At 38.0% G+C, this 20,747-nt stretch overlaps 1 protein-coding gene across 2 annotated transcripts in view; it reads left to right on the forward strand.

Annotated features, from left to right (window-relative positions):
- Positions 1-20,747, forward strand: part of PCDH9 (protocadherin 9) — a gene marked incomplete at its 3' end in the record, with an annotated part of 937,782 nt that overhangs the window by 495,364 nt on the left and 421,671 nt on the right. The gene's annotated exons all lie outside the window — the stretch shown is intronic.

Raw genomic sequence — 20,747 nt, forward strand, 5'->3', positions numbered from 1 at the left:
TGTGATAATTAATCAAACAGCTAAGCACTAGCCACTCACCTGCTTCAAAACATAAATCTTACTTTATGTGCACAACAAATTACCCATTCATGCACACATAAATAAATATAAAAATTCTCCATGGGATGGAGGAGATGTTTGATATCCACCTTTAGTGAAAATAATTACTATTAATTTAAGATTAGGGTACTCTCGCCAAACTGTTAGCATTCCTGTTTCATCCAAACAGAGCCATGTGAGGGGCACAAGGCTGTCAGTGTATTGGTAGAAGCTCTCCCACTGTTCCCAATAGCTGCTGAAATCACAAGCATTTCAATCCTATTAATTCAACATGAAAAAATCATTAACGTTGTACTGAGGTGTTGGAACCAGCTCACTCTAGCCTAGTTGATCTCTCAAGTCAAATTAGGAAACCTGCTCAGGAGAAATGGACTATTTGTTGAATAAAGCCTGTTATTCTGGTCACACTTTGAGTTGGCGCTCCTTTTGCTTGTCTGATAAGCAATGATAAATTTAACAAGGAAATTAAATATTAAGAATTTAAGAGGAAGTTTTGTTTTTTTCCCTGTCTGGTATGAATCTCTGTAAGTATAATACTTAGAAAAAATCAATATAATTTTTAAATGATTAATACATCATTATCAATACTTATTATTTAGTCATCATTAAATATGAAATTGTTCTAATTGCTGAAGGTGCTTTACCCTCTTGATCCTCACAACATCTTATAAGTTAGGTACTATTATTCCAATTTTCCATATGAGGAAACTGAGGCATAGAAAGGACAAATAAATCACTTACTAGTAAGGTTATATAGCTGATTGGTTATGCATCCTGAATTTGAATCTACATAGTCTGACATTGGAGTCCATTCTCTTTGAACTCAGCTGAATGTAAAAACAAAAGAAGAAGAAGTAGGAAGAGGAGGAGGAGGAGGAGGAGGAGGAGGAGGAGGAGGAGAAAGAAGGAAGGAAGAAAGGAAGGAAGGAAGGAAGGAAGAAAGAACGGAAGAAAGGAAGGGAGGGAGGGAGGGAGAGAAGGAGGGAGGGAGGGAGGAGGAAGGAAAGAAGGAAGGGAGGAAGGGAGGAAGGAAGGAAAGGGGGGGAGGGTAAAAAGAAAGCAAACATTTTTTCTCTTTAAGATATTTGCAGGCAATCTTATTTTATCCCTTGAGGTGAGGCAATAGCTAGTAAATGCCAGAACTAATATAAATTTGAGATGTCAGATTTATGAAAGTCAGTATGTCAGTAGTCCAACTGGGACTTGAAGCCATATTTCCTTTCAGTCTAAAACTCTGTCCATATTTACCTTATAAGAATAATTTATTGAACAGAACATGATTCTTCACATCTGAATTTCTCTCAAGTGTTTGTGTTGGGCATACTAAGGGGTATGGGAGAATAATACAAAAAACATATTTGTTCTATTATATAGCATTTGTTTACTATACAAAGTAAAATTATGTCACACAGCTTTATATGTAACTAAGGAAGTTTTGGGAATGTATTTTCTGTGTGGACATGTATTGGGTATGGTGAATGTTAGAAAGATAACACTATTTAGTGTAAAAGATTGGTTATATGCCTTTTATGTAGTATTGGGCTTCTCAAAACACAGTGATTCACTGATATTTCTGAGTAACCCTTATTCCAAGTCATGCTTTAGAATTGATGTTTACATTTTTGGGCATTAATCCAAGAATAGAGATTGCCTAACTATTATATAAATAGAATTATATATATTTTTTGTTCTGTCAGGAGTATTTAGGTTTCATAGAGTAATAAAACAGAAAATATGTATATTATGAAAATGACATATATGTCCCAGGAATTGATGACTATTTAAATAATGTTTTATACTTAGGAATTTCAGGCACAAGTGTCAGAATTGCATTACCTGGACTTATAGGGTTCTCTGCTTTCATTCATAGTGCTGAGAGAGGATTTAAAATGAACATGAGTAATTGCCTCGACACCTTTGGGTTGGCTATTAGTGCACTTAACAACTTCACATTTTCTTTCCATTTGCACCTTTGTTTTTTTTATTTTCAGTGGACATGTCTATTTTTCAATTGGACTTTAAGCCACATTAGGCAGGTATTATATCTTATACATGTTTAAGTTTAGCATATGACCTCACTTAGATTTTGTTTCCTTACAAAATATATTTTAAAAAAATCTATTTATATATATAAAATCCAAAGCAACCTTTCAACCAGTCACTATGACATGCACTGACCACCAGGGGACAGGCGCTTAACACACAGAATCACTGGATCAGGCTCCCTCCTGTCTGGATCAGGCCGGTGGGGATTGGACCAAAACCGGATCTCTGACATCCTTTGAGGGTCCCGGATTGTGAGAAGGCGCAGGCCAGGCCAAGGGACCCCAAAGGTGCACAAATCCATGCACTGGGCCTCTAGTGATTCAATAAAAGAAAAATAAAATACCTATTGATTAAAACATTAAAATGCAACATGATAGCCCTGGGCAGTGTTGCTCAGTTGGTTTAGCATCATCCCATGCACAACAAAAGATCACCAGTTGGATTCCTGGTCAGGACACATGGCCTGGTTTCAGGCTAGATCCCCAGTAGGGGGCATGGAGGAGGAAGCCTATGGATGCTTCTCTCTCCTTCTTGCTTCCTCTATCTCTCTAAAATAAATAAAAACATATTAAAATAAATAAATAAAATGTAACATGATAGTAGCTATTTAATTATAAGAGACTAGAAGCCCGGTGGATGAAATTCGTGCACGGCGGGGGGTTGTCCCTCAGCCCAGCCTGTACCCTCTCCAATCTGGGACTCCTGGAGGGATGTCCGACTGCCCGTTTAGGCCCAATCCTGGTGGGATTGGGCCTAAACGGGCAGTCGGACATCCCTCTCAAAATCCAGGACTGCTGGCTCCCAACTGCTTGCCTGCCCGCCTTCCTGATTGCCCCTAACTGCTTCTGCCTGCCAGCCTGATCACCCCCTAACCGCTCCGCTGCCAGCCTGGTTGATGCTTAACTGCTCCCCTGCCAGCCTGTTTGCCCCCAACTTCCCTCCTCTGCCAGCCTGGTCACCCCCAACTGCCCTCTCCTGCAGGGTTGATCACCTCCAACTGCCCTCCCTTGCAAGCCTGGTCCCTCTCAGCTGCCCTCCCTTGCAGGCCTGGTCCCTCACAACTTCCCTCCCTTGCAGGCCGGGTGCCTCTCAACTGCCCTCTCCTGCTGGCCATCTTGTAGTGGCCATCTTGTGTCCACATGGGGGCAGGATCTTTGACCACATGGGGGCAACTATATTGTGTGTTGCAGTGATGATCAATCTGTATATTACTCTTTTATTAGATAGGATAGAGGCCTGGTGCACAGGTGGGGGCCAGCTGGTTTGCCCTGAAGGGTGTCACAGATAAGGGTGGGCGTTCCCTTGGGGTGTGGGGCAACCTGAGCGAGGGGCCTGTGGTGGTTTGCAGGTCGGCCATGCCCCCTAGCACCCCAAGGGGAGGCCCTGGTATCTGGAATTTATTTTCCTTCTACAATTGAAACTTTGTAGCCTGGGGCGGCAGCTATTTCTGTGGCGGCAGCCATTTCTGTGGCAGTTAATTCACCTTCTACAATTGAAACTTTGTAGCCTTAAGCGGTGAGCCCTGCCAGGGTGTGCGGAAAGCTTTGCTTCCCCTGTTGCCGCTGGCAACCCTGGCCTGCTCTCTCAAGCTCCATTCTGCCGCCATTTGTTTGAATTTGTTTACCTTCTATAATTGAAACTTTGTAGCTTGAGTGGAGGCTTAGGCCTGCAACGGCTATGGAAAGCTTGGCTTCCTCTGTTACCTGGGAAACCTTGCTCTCTGTGGCTGTAGCCATCTTGGATTGGCATTAATTTGCATACTCGCCCTGATTGGCTGGTGGGCGTGGCTTATGTAGCGGAGTGATGGTTAATTTGCATATTACCATTTTATTAGAGAGGATGTCCTATAATGACTTCTGCCAAATTCTGGGTGCTATTTCTGCACCATCATGAAGGTTTGACATGCCTAATGTATACATAGATACTTCTCAGGCAGTTAGTATATTTTCCTCAAATGAAAACTTGATCATTTTCACATATCTCTCTCTTACATTCAACTAATGATCACCATGACAGTAGCCTATGAAGGTAAGAGTCTCTAAGAAGATATTCACAGACTCGAGTTTTGGGAGTCTGCGAACTTCTGACATTGATTTCAAAGGTGTGTGTGTCTCAGTTTGGGGGCAGAAAACCTATAGCTTTTAACCAGATATTGAAAGAGATACCTGATAAGGAAAGTTTTGGGAACCACTGATCTATGGTAAGGACTGGAGAGCTATGTGCAGGCTAAATTTATCTATTTTGAGTCACTGTGCTAATGGCATGTTAGGAAACCAGGTAAAATCAAAATGCAAAAACATAGAAATAAGGAGAGAAGGAACAAGACTATTTGTTAATTTGTTCTTAGTTCAGTATCTACTAACTGTTATTTGATGAATAAATACAAAATAAAAATATGTATATCATTTCACTTCTTAATAGTTTATTAAGCATATTCATTAATTTAATATCATTTTTGTGCTTATTTTATGCAAGGCACTATCTGGGCCTTGTGTGAGATACTAAAAATATAAGCTTCAGTGATTTTTAATCAGGGAAATTACATTTTATATTGCTTTTTAAGTCACAAAAATGACCCCTAAAATTTACTAGATAAAGAAGGTAGTAATTAAGTGTCAGTTCAGGAGAAAAATCTCTGGGGCACTGAGGCCTTAGTTATGTCTTTACAAAGAAGGCTGGTTTCTGCATGACAGATTGGATTCAGATAGATGTAAAAAAAAAAAAAAGTGTTTAAGTAATGGGAACTCTGAGAGCATACATTGAAGTGAGACACTCTTAAGCATCTTTGAAGTAAACAGAATAGACCCACCTACTTTCATTATGTGATTCATGCTTGGTTGCCCTGAAAACTTCTGCAGTGGAGACCAGTGTTCAAGGTCTGAGCAAGCATTTGTAATGACAATTAGTTGTTACCTTGAAAATTGTTTTTTGTTTGTTTGTTTGTTTGTTTTATTAGTAGGCTGTATTAGTTTTCCAAGGCTGCCATTAGGAAATACCACCATAAAAATACAAAGCAAGACTGTATGGATTAAATAAGCTAGGTTTTTCCTCAGGCCTCTCTCCTTAGCTTGTAAATGGCTGCCTTCTGGATGTGCCGTCACATGGTATTTTCTCTGTGTGCCCAAATGTCCTCTTCTTATAAGGACACCGCTCAAATTGGATTAGGGCCCACCTTAACTTCCTCATTTTAAATTAATCACTCACCTATTTAAAGACTATTTCTAAATAGTAGCATTGTGAAGTACTGTGCAGTAGGGCTTAAACATATAAATTTCAGGGGAGATACAATTTATCCCATAAAAAAGGCAAAAGTTAAGCTGTGATAAAATTAATGTTATAAAATGTTAAACTATAATAGCATAAATATTATTATATTTAAACTAGAGGCCCAATGCTCAAAATTTGTGGAAGAGGCTTGGCCCTGGCAGCTGTGGTGAATTCGTCCCGAAGGTCGTCCGGAAGGACGTCCAGAAGGACGTCTGGTCTAATGAGCATATTACACTTTTATTATTACAGGTATATGAATATATTATTTAATAATATAAGATATAAGAATCAAAATTTTATTTCTGTTATTTAACTTTTATTAATATAACGATTCAGCATATATACAGAATATTTTCAAATGTATTACCTCCCATTTAATCTTTTCAATTACTGCCTGAGAAAATAAAAGCAAATTCACACAGTGAGGAGACTCAGATTCAAATTCATGAAATTCAAACACTTAATATATTGTTTTTCCAACCACAGCTTTCCTCACGCCTATATATTCCCCATATGTGCTTATACTAGAAGATTTTATTCTATTCAATCTGTTTGCCTGAGCCCCACATGTTTCTATATGTATGTACCATTTTGTAATGTATGTAAATGTATGTGGTACTGCATAGCCTTGTGTTTGTGCATAAAGTATACTCAATTTTTAGTTCATGAGACATTTTCTGATATCTCATAAACCTCTCCTTATTTTAGTTGTTTGAAACCTCCACTGTTATTAATAGAATGAGCTTCAGTTACACAAGATTTTGCAAGAGCTTGATGGTTAAATTTTACATTATATTTTGGAGCCTCTTGGCAGCATGTTTTGTCAAATGAAGGTAGTGGAATCTGCTTGAGATTTCACAGCTGCCCTAATTAGCTGATAGTCTTTTGAAACTTTGAGAAGTCAATAGCACAATCTGTTGTAGATATAATTTTGCTACTAACAAATATATGGTACTTGGGGTTCATAGAAATTGTTCAGAGCTGTATTCATGTGACAAAACAAGTTATTTCTTATATTTTAGCGAATCATGTTCCTCAAAACTACATACTGTTTTAGCCGTGAGGTATTTCAGTCTTAATCAACTCAGCCTCAGAATAGGTTTGGGATCTGTGGTAATAGGAAGCGGCTGCATTTGATAATTGTTCTGAGTGTGACATTTGAAATGGAGCTGGTTTTGAATTCTGGCTTTACCATACATTATTGGATCTTAGACAAGTTACTTATTTCTTCTCTTCTTTGGAAATAGGCATAATAATCTGAATTTCACAAACAGATATGAACAACCAAGCTTTTAATACTTTCCTAGTACCTAGCATATAGTTAGCACTTAATGCATAGAGCAGCTATTTATTTTGCCAATACATAGTTTAAATATATATTTTTTAATTTGCAATAGAGCAGAGGTGGGTATCAATTAGTACTGGTTTAGTACAGAATGCTAGTATGCTAAAAGACTGACAAACTGACAAATTGTGAAGTCTGAGGGCACAGTACCCAAGATTGCCTTAATTTTTGACAGCACTTTCAAATTTGGGGAGTTAACAAAACCACTTTCAATCATTCAGTGAAAGTCTTACAGAACTCAATGCAAACTATGATATTCATAGTTGGAATTTATTATAGGGATTTTCACACTGAAATCTGCCAAAGAAAGAGACTCATCGGGCTTAATCCCGGAGCATTTCAAATACAAAACTACTACCCACAACCTCAGGGTGTTTTATCTTCCTGACATCTGTGTGTGACAATATGCAGAGATTATTGCCACCCAGAAAAGCTCTCTCCAAGATCTGGTGTACAGGGCTTTTACTGCAGTTTCATTATATAGGCCTCATTGATGATTTATTTCCCACGTTGATGGATCCCATGTGGCCAAAAGCCCCCACTCTGAATCACATGATTGGTCTTTCTGTCATGGCCAGGGCACTTCCTGAGACTATTGGGTATGACCAGCATAACTATAAGATCTGATATGGACAGAAATCCTTTTAAATATGACATAGATTACCTCCCAAAAACTTAGCACAAAAAGCCTCCTCTCTGATTGGGCATGGCCAAAGTATTTACAAAACAGTATACAGCTTTAATTATACAAATAGGTTGGCTTGTTTGTTTTTGTTGCATTGCTGTTTTTTTTTTTATAAGAACCCAGTAAGATGATTAGTAAAATAATATAAAATATATCCTATATAATAAAAGGCTAATATGCAAGTTGTCCCCATGGGTGGGAGTTTGACTGAATGGGAGTTAGGCGTGCGCTGAGCACCAGGGGGCAGTGTGGAACATGACTGGCATCAGTGATGCAGCACTGGCAGTGGGCAGCAGTGGAGGTGCTGCTGGACCCAATGGGCCCTGACAAGAGTGGAACCAAGGTGGGATGGTGGAACAAGTGAGCCGGTGGCGCCAGGCCAAGGCAGTTCTGAGCAGGGGCCTCAATTGCCCTGCTGGTTACCCCACAGATTGGCCCTGATCGCTGACCAGGCCTAGGGATCCTGCCCGTGCATGAATTTCATGCACCGGCCTCTAGTATAAAATAATTTACATGCTAATATAAAAAATAATACAAAATGTTTCTGTTTGTGAAGAAATTTTCAAAGTATAATGTCTAATAGTCTATATTATAATAATGTTTTTAATGTTATAAAGATACCTGCAAGCTGAAGTGACAGCTATATGGCCTTCAGAGTTGTTAATGCTATAAAATATCATTAATATTGAAATCACTATATACATATAAAGATTACAACATATACCTATTAGAACATACTGTATACCTATAAAACTTATTGAGCTCTGAATAGAGAATTAAAATATATGCTTGATTGTTAATTTGTAGTATATGAGCATGTACACAATAGTTTATACCTGTCAATTGGGGGAATGAATTTTTGGCATCAGGTTTGCAGTTTGTATGTTCTTAGTTGCAAGATTAATAAATATAGCCATCAAAAATGATTAGTGTGCAGGAAAGTGATCTCAACAATTAAATGTGATTGAGTAGCACTTTTTAAATTAAAAGAAAAACGTGGAAAGAATAATTTGTGGTTATACTTGACAGAACTATAAGAAGGAGTTCTAAGTGTCTATCCTATTGATATCATAAAGGGACATTGTGAGATCTAGAAATATCCTAGGTAGAATAATTATGTAAACAATAACACTCCCTGGTGATTAAGTTTATAAAATTATATGCAGAAGATTTTCAAGGTTAGATTCAAAGCCACAGAGCCAGGCCTTAAATTTGCATAGTGATGTGGTCTACATCAAGACCAATCAGCTTTATTTTTTTCTTGGTGGTGTAACCAGCACCTGTTTCTGTTAAAATAATTAATTTAGTAAAATACATGCCTATCGTCTAAGTTATAAGTTTCCATGTCAGTATTAGGGATAGCAATTATGACACATATCCATGGTGAGATAAGGTGAGCTATGAGAACTAAGTAAGTAGATGCTAACAATTAGTATTTGTCATAAAGGTTCTCTCATATATACATTTCTTGGAAAATTTTGAAGCTGTGGGTCAATTAAAATCTTTACAAATTAGTTTTCATATATTTACTTATATGCAAATAAAAATAGCAATTCTCAATTGAGCCTGTTCTAAATTCAGACTCAATTTTTATCATATTAACATAATTTGTAGATATTAGCAATTTATCAGAAATAAAATATCAGTTCTTAATTAGGTCTGAGAAGAAAACAAAACATGAAGGTATTTTGTAGGTACAGTATTTAGTTTTGGAAATTTGACTTTAGTGATTTGGAAAAATAATTTTTAAAATATTAAATCAGTTTTTCTTTGAGGTCATGAAAATTTTTTCTCTTACCTTTGGTTAGATGCTATCAATTAATAACTTTAAATTATTTTCCAAAGTTGGTCCATATAAATACATCTATATATTATTTAAGCCATATCAAAGTAGACAGAGGGAAGGCGGAGGTGGGTGAGTAGGTGGGGAGAGATTAACCAAGGAACTTGTATGCATGTATACATATTGTCTGGACACAGATAGTGTGGTGAAAGCCTGGGGAGCAGGGGCAGAGGGGGCCAAAGGGGGGGAAAATGGGACATCTGTCATACTTTCAACAATAAAGATAATTTTAAAAAAGAAATTTAAAAATGTATATTACATCACAGATGATAGTAGCAGGTTGACTTTTAAAAATATTGCCTAAAAATCTAAAGTTATATTTTATTTTCACATTAAATACATATCTTAAATGTAAGACAAAAAATGAACAAGGAAAATATTTTTTACAAATATTTTGACTATCCTAGACAAATATACTAGCACTTACAGCCTTTCACATAAGGTGACAATCTTATGGCTCATAAAAAAATAATGAAGTGGCATTAAATGTTTTAAGAAATATAGCAGAGTCTACTTATAATGACATAAAATATGTAATTTTTAATACTGATATCAAATATTCAAAATTTGTTTTCAAGAAAGGTGTGAAACAGAAATCTGTTGATAAATAGGACATATAATTTTATATTATGATAATACTAGTTTAGGTTTTGGCTATGGCATTTATAACAGGTATCCTTTGATTTTCTTTGGGCTTTGCTGCTTGTGAATTATTGAAACTTGATTTATTTATGAAGATATGTTTATCTCAATTCAATTCAAAGTGAATTTCCTTTTCTTTTTGTGCAAGAACTATATTGAATATTCAGTAGGATCATAATCCATCATGATGTTGCTTGGAAAATACATTTATAAATTTAGTATTGTACAGATAATTTACATTTCTATTAAATAGGAAACACAAGGTTTTATTTTATTAGGCTAATGAACTATTATTTTCTGAGCATATGATTCAAGAATTTCATAATGATAAAATAATATGGATTCAAAATTCTAAGGCTAACAATAACCTTAAAAAGTCATCTTCTCTGTTTTCACTAGAGCCATATTTAAACACAAATTGGATACAAACTGTTTGACTTCAGAACTAAACCTATAAATAACTATGATGCTTGTACAGAAGAAATTCCATTAACTTCCTTAGTAAACTATTTCAATATCTAAAGTTTGTCAATACAAATAAAGTAAACCTCTACTAGGGTTTATTCCTCTGATTGCTACTACTTCCTCTTTCATAAACTTGAAAAATTATGAGTCCTTCTCTTGGAAGGTTATTTTCTAATCCTAAAGATTTGTATAGAATTACATTTAACTATACACCGACCTATTTGGAGTTACCAGGTATACTGGTTAATAATGTGGATTTTGTAATAAAAAAAAACACACGATAATTTCAAGAGAAACATCAAAAGTGCTTTATTCAAAGTAATGTCCATCGCTAGCTACACATTTCCCCATCTTTCAGGTAATGTGTGGATACCGTCCCAATAGAACTTTTCTTGTTTTGAGGCAGATCATTCAGAGACCCAATTTCCACTTCTTCGTATGTTTTGAAGTGCTTCTCAGAAAGTGCGTGTGCCATTGATTGGAACAAATGGTAATCTGAAGTAGCAAGGTCTGGTGAATGGGGTGGGTGGGTTAATACTTCCCAGGCTAGATCTTTTAACATGTCTTTAACTGGTTTTTAAGTGTGTGATGGTGCATTATCATGAAGCAAAATTACTTTGCCGTGTCTTCTGGCCCATTATGGTCATTTTATGATCAAAGTGTGGTTCAAATTGATTATTTGTTTTCAGTAGCGATCAGTATTAATGATTTCACCTAGTTGTAGAAACTCATAATACACCACACCTTCCTGATCCCACCAAACGCAGAGCATTGTCTTCTTTCCAAAGCAATTTGGCCTTGCAGTCGATGTAGATGGTTGACCTGGATAAACCCATGATTCTGTGCATTTGGGATTTTCAAAATAAATCCACTTTTCATCGCCAGTCACAATTCAATGCAAAAAGACTTTCTTTCATGCCATTGAAGCAACATTTTACTGATGACTTTTCGGTTTTCCATTTGTATTTCGTTCAGTTGATGTGGCACCCATTTTCCTTCCTTTAAAATCTTTCCCATTGCTTAGAAATGATCAGAAATTGTTTGCTGAGCAACGTTTAATCTTTCAACAAGTTGTTTTTGAGTTTGACACAAATCTTCATCCAATAATGCTTGTAATTGTTGGTCTTCAAACTTTTTCGGTTGACCTGGACGTTCTTTGTCTTTCACATCGAAATCATCACTTTTAAAGCATTTAAACCAGCGTTCACAAGTATCTTGAGATGGAGCATGTTCACCATAAGCTTCCCGAAGTATACGATAACTTTCAGCAGCACTTTCCTTCAAAATAAAGTAATGAATTAAAACTTCCCGCAAATGCTCTTTTTTGGCATGAAATTCGTCATTTTTAAGCGTAAAAATATCTATGGTGTTAACACCTTCAGAAAATTTGACAGATGAAGTTTTGAAGCTGGTTGTCAATACAACAAAATAGCATACATATCAAATCGCATATATAGCAACATATGTGTAACTCCATCTATTGAAAAAAATCTGCATTATTAACCAGTACACCTGGTACATTTATTCATTATTTGAGAGGTAATATACATATATACCCCTGTCCTCATGGAGTGCAGAGATTAGTGATCACACAACTACACAATTGTGACTGTGATCACTGATGTAAAGAAGAGTTTCGTAGTGTCCTAGGAAGCCAGCTGAAATTGAAGGTGGGAAATCTGTATATATACTAGTAAAGGCCCAGCGACTGAACAGCGGAATGACCAAAACAACCAGTCAACCAGTCGCTATGACTATGACGTGCCCTGACCACCAAGGGGCAGACACTCAATGCAGGAGCTGCCCCTGGTGGTCAGTGTGCTCCCACAGTGGGCCAATCCCACAGCCACTCAGAGGGCAATCCACAGCAGCTTGGCTGACCAGGATGAGCAGCCCTCTCACAGGGGGCCAATCCTCACAGGCCATGCCCCCTGCCAGTGCACAAATCCATGCACCAGGCCTCTAGTATTTCTCTAAGAAAAGATGTTTGGGCCCTAGCAGGTGTGGCTCCATAGATAGAATGTGAATGTCAGCAGTGCACAGAAGGAGCACGGGTTTGATTCCTGGTCAAGGGCATGTATCTGGGTTGCAGGTTTTCTCTGGCTCCCCCTCAAATCCACCCAATCAGGGCACATGTAGGAGGCAACCAGTCCATGTAGTTCTCTCATCTCTCTCTCTCTCTCTCTCTCTCTCTCTCTCTCTCTGTCTCTCTCCCTCCCTCCTTCCCTTCCACAATCTCTAAAAATATCCTAATGTGAGGATTAACAACAACAAAAAAAAAGATGCTTGGGCTGAGATCTGCCAATAGTGAGTTATTTTTTTTAAAATATATTTTATTGAATTTTTACAGAGAGGGATAGAAAGTTAGAAACATCGATCAGCTGCCTCTTGCACACCCCCTACTGGGGATGTGCCCGCAACCAAGGTACATGCCCTTGACCGGAATCGAACCTGGGACCCTTGAGTCCACAGGCCGACGCTCTATCCACTGAGCCAAACCGGTTTCGGCCAATAGTTAGTTATTAACTAGATTCATAGGAGAAGCAAACATTTCATTTTCTTAATATATATTTTCATTGATTTCAGAGAGGAAGTGAGAGGGAAAGAAAGATAAAAACATCAGTGATGAGAGAGAATCATCAATTGGCTGCCTCTTAAAGGACCCACACTGAGCATTGAGCTTGCAACCTAGGAATATGCCCAACCAGGAATCAAACCATAACCTCCTGGTTTATGTGTTGACTCTAAACCACTGAGCCACCCCAGTTGGGCAGAAGCAAATATTTCTAAGAGTGTTGTCCAAGTGTTTTCACAGACACTTATGCATTTTTAAAATTTAAAAATGATTTTAATTATAAAATTTACAAATGTGTTATGAAGACGTAAGAATATTAAATATTTTAAATGACAAAAAGTATTCTCAATATCTTCAGTTTTAAAAGGAAAGTAAAAACAAAAGAAGAAAAATTCCAGGATGTAAAAATGAATGCATATTTAGATATTGTCAGGAGCATTAAATAGTTAAATGCGTTGAATGTTACAGAAGATATAGACTATCAAAGCTCTACAGAAAATATATAATGGAAAAACAGGTCCATTGTAGTTTGTGAAACAGGATAAAATAAATTAAACACAAAGCAATTGTTTGACAATCATTCAGAGAGCTTTTCTTAAACATCCTATCTAATAAAGAGGGGATATGCAAATTGAACATCACTCTGTCACAAAGATGGCTGCACCCACAGCTGAGGCCAAGTTCCCATAAGGAGCCTTAAGGAGCAATCAGCAGGGACCTGAGGCTATGCCCTCCCCCGCCCCCGTGGGGCTTGACAGGGGACCTCAGGCTGTGCCCCCCACCCAGCAGGGCTTGAAGGGGACTTCAGGCCGTGCCCCCTGCCCTGGTGCCAGGCCAGGGGACCTGAGGCTGTGCCCCCCACCAGGTGGGGCTTGACAGGGGAATTCAGGCCACGCCCCCCCCACCTCAGCACCAAGCCGGGGGACCTCAGACTTCACTCCCCGCCCAGCAGGGCTTGACAAGGGACCTCAGGTCATGCCCCTCTCCCAGCGGGGCTTGACAGGGGATCTCAGGCCCTGTCCCCCACCTGGTGGGGCTTGACAGAGGACTTCAAGGCACTCCCCCTGCCCCAGTCTGGGCTGGGGGACCTCAGGACATGCCCCCCATCCTAGTGCTGGGCCAGGGGACCTAAGGCTATGCCCCTGCCCAGCAGGGCTTGACAAGGGTAGGACTGGCTGGGTCTGGATCTAGCCCAATGAGGGGGAGGGTCTGGCCGGGTCTGGGTCTCAGGTGATTTTGAGGTGCATGTGGGTGGGTGCGGACTTGACTCTGGCTCCCATGGTGAGCCCCAGACTCTGACAGGCGGAAGGTTTTCATATACATTTTACTAATTTTCTTTCATCTCTGACACTTCTATTATAGAGAAAGGGCAAATAGCAAAATTAAATTATTTCCTCTAATTAATCCCCTTTTAATGTGCTTGAATGTTTTTGCACTGGGTCACTAGTGTATAATATCAAAGGGATAAGATTGAATAGGTACCATGTTTTATGCCCTCAAGTACTGGATAGTCTGCTTAGCAAGTCAGACAAAAAAAAAGGTCTGGCTTACTTTAGCACATTGTGGTAAGTGCTAAAATCTTGGTTAGCACAGAGGACCATCACTGCTTTAAAAGTCAAGAAATTTCAGGAAGGATTTCATGAAGGTTTTTCAACCTTAAAAAAGAGAAGTTTGCCAAGAAAAATTGGTCTAGTAGATGGTTGAAAGAATGTAGGTTGGTAACTAGAATACATAGCAATTTGTTAAATGTGGCAGAAAGAAAAGTGTATAGGGTTTGGAGGTGAGGGGTAGGACCCTGAAAATAAAGGCTGCAACAATCATCAGCTGGTTTGCCTAATATTCTAAGAAGTTTGGATTTCCTACTGAATTCAAGGGGAAAGTCTGAAGATTGTTAAAGAGAGGAGTAGAACAGATTGACTTGTATTTTATCCAAATGTCTCTGGTAGCAGAAAAATAATTAATTTCTTAAAAATGCATATTTAGTTACATCCATGCACCTGACTAAAAGCAAGAACTGTAGTTGACTGTCTACTGTACTAACACTGGAGTGAAATAATGAGAGCCTGAGACAAGGGGAATTTGTGATGAATTTTGAGTCAGAGGGAAATGTTGGACAAAAGAAGTCTAGTAAGTTTTAAAGTTGGGTATTACAGGACTGGGAAGGGTGTGACACTGTTATTTCACTCATCAAAGGAGCATAAGAAGAACGATAGGTCTGGAAATAAGATGTTGAGTCCACTTTTAGGCATGCTGAGTGTTAAAGATTTCCAGAACTTTAATTTACATAGATGCCCAAGTCTGTGAATTAGTTACATGTATATGTTGAGAGCTCAGGAAAGATTATCTAGATGATACAATGTTATCAACAAATAATTGATAATTGAAAAATCTTGTGAAAGAGGATATCCTTGACTTGTACCTCATTTAGTGGGAAAGCTCTATGAGTCTCACCATTATGTATAATATTAGGTTTTTGGTTATAATCTGTATCAAGTTGAAGAAGCTTCCCCCCTATGATACATTCTTAATTACGAAAAATGTCTAACGATTAATAATGTATAGGTTGAACAAAGGATGAACCTTAAAAGATACCTTAGAAGGATAAATACAAATTACCAAATTTTAAATAAGGAATCAATTGTACAAAGTAAGAGTGAGCAAGACTTAGCTCAAACAGTATTGAAACCGGGAGCATTGAATTAACTATTATCTCTTAAGCAATAACACTATAATGTGACAAGAGAGAAAGACACATACACACACAAAGACACACACACATAGAGAAGGGGGGACAGGGAGAATTTTAAAATTAAAAGCTAACAAAATATTCCTGATAAAGCTTCTAGGTTTCAATAATTGACTTGTCTTCATATGTTAAAGCGTTACATAGATGAGAATATAGTTTAGAGTTATGAAAACAATAGTACCATTAAAATAATGGGTTGTATATACACTATATAATATAAAGTATTAATATTGTCTATTGTACTAACGTGAGTGAAATAAGAGATGCTTTAGAAAATATAACAATTTTGTTTAATTTGAAGGACTTATTATGTAAAAAAGAGAATTCTGTTCATTTTTTATTACTCTGGATAATCAAGTAAGAATTATGAGGAGGTATATTTTGAATTAATGTGAGCAATTATAGAGAGACATATTTTAGAATAACATATAAAATATATTTCCAAGACTTATAGTTGTCAATAAATAAAATGTCTGACTTTAAAAAAAACTAGTTATTTGCCAATAACTGGAAATGTTTACAAATCAAACTACTTGCAGTATCATAACCTCTAAGATTATATAGTTCTTATAATTATTTATATTCAATGATAAAGAAATGTTCCCCAATATTAGTACCCCACTGGGTAAAAGGAACCATAGGAATGCTTTTTATTTTGTACCCAGTTTATATTAATTTCAACAACAAGCATCATCTTGGGAAGAAAAAGAAAAAGGTAAAATGAGGAAGAGAAGAGAGAAGAAGATAATTCAGCTTTACTTGTCATGTCTATATATCTACATATCTTAATTTATATCTATACCTATATATCTATATATATCTATATCATCTATAGATTTAGTGTGTGCATGCACGTGGCACGCATACACATATACATAGTACAGTATCACTTACAAAATATATTCCACTAGAGGTCCAGTGCATGAAAATTCATGCACTGGAGGGGGGGGGGGTCCCTCAGCCCAGCCTGCCCCCTATCACAGTCCAGGAGCCCTCAGGGGCGGTAGGTGACCTGGCGATCAGGGGAAGGCAATGCTCCCATCACACCTCTGCTGCTGCCACTGCCAGCAGCAGAAGTCTTGGCCGGCCCTGGTTACCTGAGCCTTGGGCTGCCCTGGGTGGCTAGGCAGCTGCCATCCAAGGCTTGCCTGTGCCTCAGGCAGGCCCTGGGCAGCTAGGGGGCTGAGGAGACTGGGGGACTCTGGAGGCAGGCATGCAAAGCGCCTGCCACCCTGGTGGGGCTGAGGGGACTCGGTGCCGCCATCTTGTGGCTGTGGGTGCCGCCATCTTTGAGGGCATGACAGTCAATTAACATATTCCCTCCTTATTGGCTGTAGGCACTGCCATCTTTATGAGGGTGTGATGGTCAATTAGCATATTCCCTCTTTATTAGATAGGATTATTACTAGACTTTTATTTTTCCGTAGTTAAAACTCAATATTTCTGAGGATATTCTAGTGGCACCACCCCCCCCCCCCATCTGTGTAAGAGTTTTAGCAAATCTCTTCACAGTTTTAATTTTTAGTAATAGAGCCTACTGGAAAAGATAAAATAAAGTTCAATAGAGCCCCTAACTGGTTTGGCTCAGTGGATAGAGTGTCGGCCTGCGGACTCAAGGGTCCCAGGTTCGATTCCAGTCAAGGACATGTAGCTTGGTTGCGGGCACATCCGCAGTAGGGAGTGTGCAGGAGGCAGCTGATCGATGCTTCTCTCTCATTGTTGTTTCTAACTCTCTGTCCCTCTCCTCTCCTCTCTGTAAAAAATCAATAAAATATATATTTTAAAAAAGAGCAATAGAGGATTAAATTTCATAATTAAGCAGTTGACAAACACACTAAACTGTTTTTTTTTTACTGTATTTAAAAGGGGTTGTAAGCTCAGTGTGTACATAACTATCAAGAATTTTGGATTTTTAAGAACAATAAAAATATTTTAAAATACGCAAGAAATGAAGTGAGCAAGTAGGCTGATATGAAGATAGAAGCTTCTTGCTATTAGTGAATATATTTGAGATACTCAAATACTAAAAGCCAGATTGGCTAATCAGATATTTGGCAAAATTTGTTCAAGTTAGTTTGTTCTCCAAACACTTTTTTAACACATATTATATTACAGAAATTGTGCTATAAATCGGATACCAGCATGAATAGTGCTATATTTAGGGTCTTTGTTATGCAGGGTCAGGGGTACTACTTCAACCTACCTCAGTGTTGCATAGTTATTTTAACATAATTTTGGGAATAGCTGGAGCAAAAATTTCAGCTAAGCCTTGGAACAGCTGGGCCTCACAGAGATGGGAGTATTTTTTCATAACCACGAGAGACTCAGCGACTCAAATGTACCTCTAGGGACTAGAGGAGCAAGCATTAGTGGATCTTCATCCTTATGCTATGCTTTAAGGAGATTCATTTGCTTCTCCATTTTTCTTACTTTTTGTAATTGTATATTTCTTTTATCATCCAATTGCTTTGTCTTTTACTTTCCACCGTGCAAGTTTTCACTGCCTTAAAGATTTTGTCAAGTCTCCGTTGGCTCAATCCTACTTCCTCAGTCTGTTTCCTGGTGTTTCACAATTTATCTTTATCTTTTCACCTCCAGGTCTGGTTTCAAATAGTGTATTCTTTTTTATTTTATTTTAATTATTTGTTGTTGAAAGTATTATATATGTTTTCTTTTTCCCCCATTGACCTCTCCCTGGCCGCTCCCACCCCCCAGCACATGCCCTCACTCCCCTACTGTCTGTGACTATTGGTTATGCTCATATGCATGATACAAGTCCTTTGGTTGATCTCTTACCCATATCTTCCCTCTCCCCCCCACCCCCCCACCCCCGCTTCCCCCACTCCCCTGCCTTCTCTCTGAGGTTTGATGGTCTGTTTGATGTTTCTATGTCTCTGGATCTTTTTCATGTTGATTATTTTAAATTTTATGGAAATAAAAAACAACCCTCTTCTATCATGCCTTTCTCCTCTCCTCTCTTTCCCTCCCCTTCTCTCTCTCTCTCTCTCTCTCTCTCTCTCTCTCCCTCTCCCTTTTGCCAGAAAAAGTTTCAAAACAGTTTTTTTTTTTTTTAATTAAAAAAGAGAGAGAAGAGATTAGGAGGTACCCTATCTATCTAGTTCACTCATCTAAATTATTTATTACTTCTGGATTTCATTGTATTGGGCTATTGAAAGCTTTGGCAGTTGTAGAAAAGTAATCATGATGGAAATGATCATTATATAAAGGAAATTACTTGTTCCAGTGGAATACCATTGATTATTGTCCTGTGGATTGTGAATAGTTCTGTTCTACAACTCTTGTAAATTCATATCAGAATCCCTTATGCCCCATATTTACCACCTTTGAACAGGTTGTACATCTTACTGTTTCCCATGTTAATTAAGGAGCTAAATAAAATGTTTGACAGGTTCATTTTATACTTATACTAGTCTGTTTTAAAATGTATTCTTTCACAGGGGTTACTGCTAACCTTTGGGGAGGTAACTATCACATTCAAAACAGCTGTGGCTGGGAGGTAACAGGGAAAGAGGGTGTTGGGAGCCAGATTCTGTAGGACCTTGTAGAAAATTTTGAAACTTTGACATTCATTCTGAGTGAGAAGGAAAGAGGAAAAGTGCCAAATTAATTGGCACTTTGAAAGCATCACCCTGGATGTGGTTTTGATAGGAAACAGGAGGTGAAGGTTAGAGACAGGGAAATCAATTAAAAGGCTATTACAGTTACCTGGATGAGAGGTGATGATAGCTTGACCAATCAACCCAGTTGGCAATGGTAAAATAATGAATTTTAATCAGATTCCGGATATCTTTTGAAGGTTGAGCCAACAGAATTTACTGTTGAATTAGATTAGATGCAAGGCATGTGAGAATGAGAGAAATTAGGCATTATGTCAAGATATTGGACTTAAGAAATCAGAATCACGGTGCTTTAGGGAGTGTGTGGGGGGATTAGAACTTTTGTATATGTTAAGTTTAACAAACTCATTACATTTTTGAGTATGGATCTTGTGGAGGAAGCCAGACAATGTGGAGAGTAATCTGGGCAAGAGATATAGTAATGCTCCTATTAGCGGCTATATAGTATTTTAATTCCAGGCATTTGTAGAAATACACAAAGACCACCCAAATGAGAACAAAGAAAGGCTATTTATTCAGATCTTATCATATCAAGGGATTCAGTCACTATCACTTGTGTTTGGCAGACTTCAATGCAATCAGGAGTGGCAAAGTAGAGGACAAACAAAAGCAAAGGAAGACTTCAGATATACTCAGATTGAAGGTCATTGGAATTGGAAAGCTGGATGTGGGCTAATTAGAAGTGAGGCCAATTATATTAGGAAGGCTTTTTGGCTTTCTCTGATAGTGATTTGGAAGGGAAAGGGGGAAGAGGTAAAAGAGCAAGCATTTGTTGACAAAGTCTGACCTTTTTATAACAATTGCTTCAGAAATTGAGGTCTGGCTTTCTGGATATCTTATGTGGGTCAGAATTCTATTCTCATATCTGGCCTGGCCGTTGTCTGTTTGCATATTCAGTCTCTCACACTAGATAAGATGTCCACGGGAGTGAATGTGGATAGAAAAGATAAGAGTGGAAATGTAAAGATTTGCAGTCATGTCATTGTGTATTGAATTATTTTGTTGCTACATTAGGGGAGGCAGGGGAATGGTTTTCACGATTCTTAGTGGCAATTTCAAGCCCGGTGCTTTTGTATGTTTCCAAAGGTGCTACTGATCCAAGTTTAAGTCCTCTCTGCAAGGACACAGCTAACTTAAATATTGTGGATTTGTTTAAATAATCTGTAGTAAAAATAGTAAAACACATTGTGTATAAATCTTAAGTATTAAACTGTTTTATGGAGATACCTTAGCTGTGAGTCAAGGCCATTTGGAAAGGATTGGGTGGCTTTTTAAAGGGGAAAAAATTTGAGCACTGTCAGTACCAAAATTGATTAGTACCGCCATTATTATCATTTTGCCCACTCTTTCTTACACTCTTTTCTTCTTTCATTGCCTTCTGTTGTCAGGTTTTTCTTCCCTAAACCCGTAGCCTTCTTTTAAAGAATAAATTTCA

The sequence above is a fragment of the Cnephaeus nilssonii genome, assembly GCF_951640355.1.
Source record: "Cnephaeus nilssonii genome assembly, chromosome: 8".
NCBI lineage: Eukaryota > Metazoa > Chordata > Mammalia > Chiroptera > Vespertilionidae > Cnephaeus > Cnephaeus nilssonii.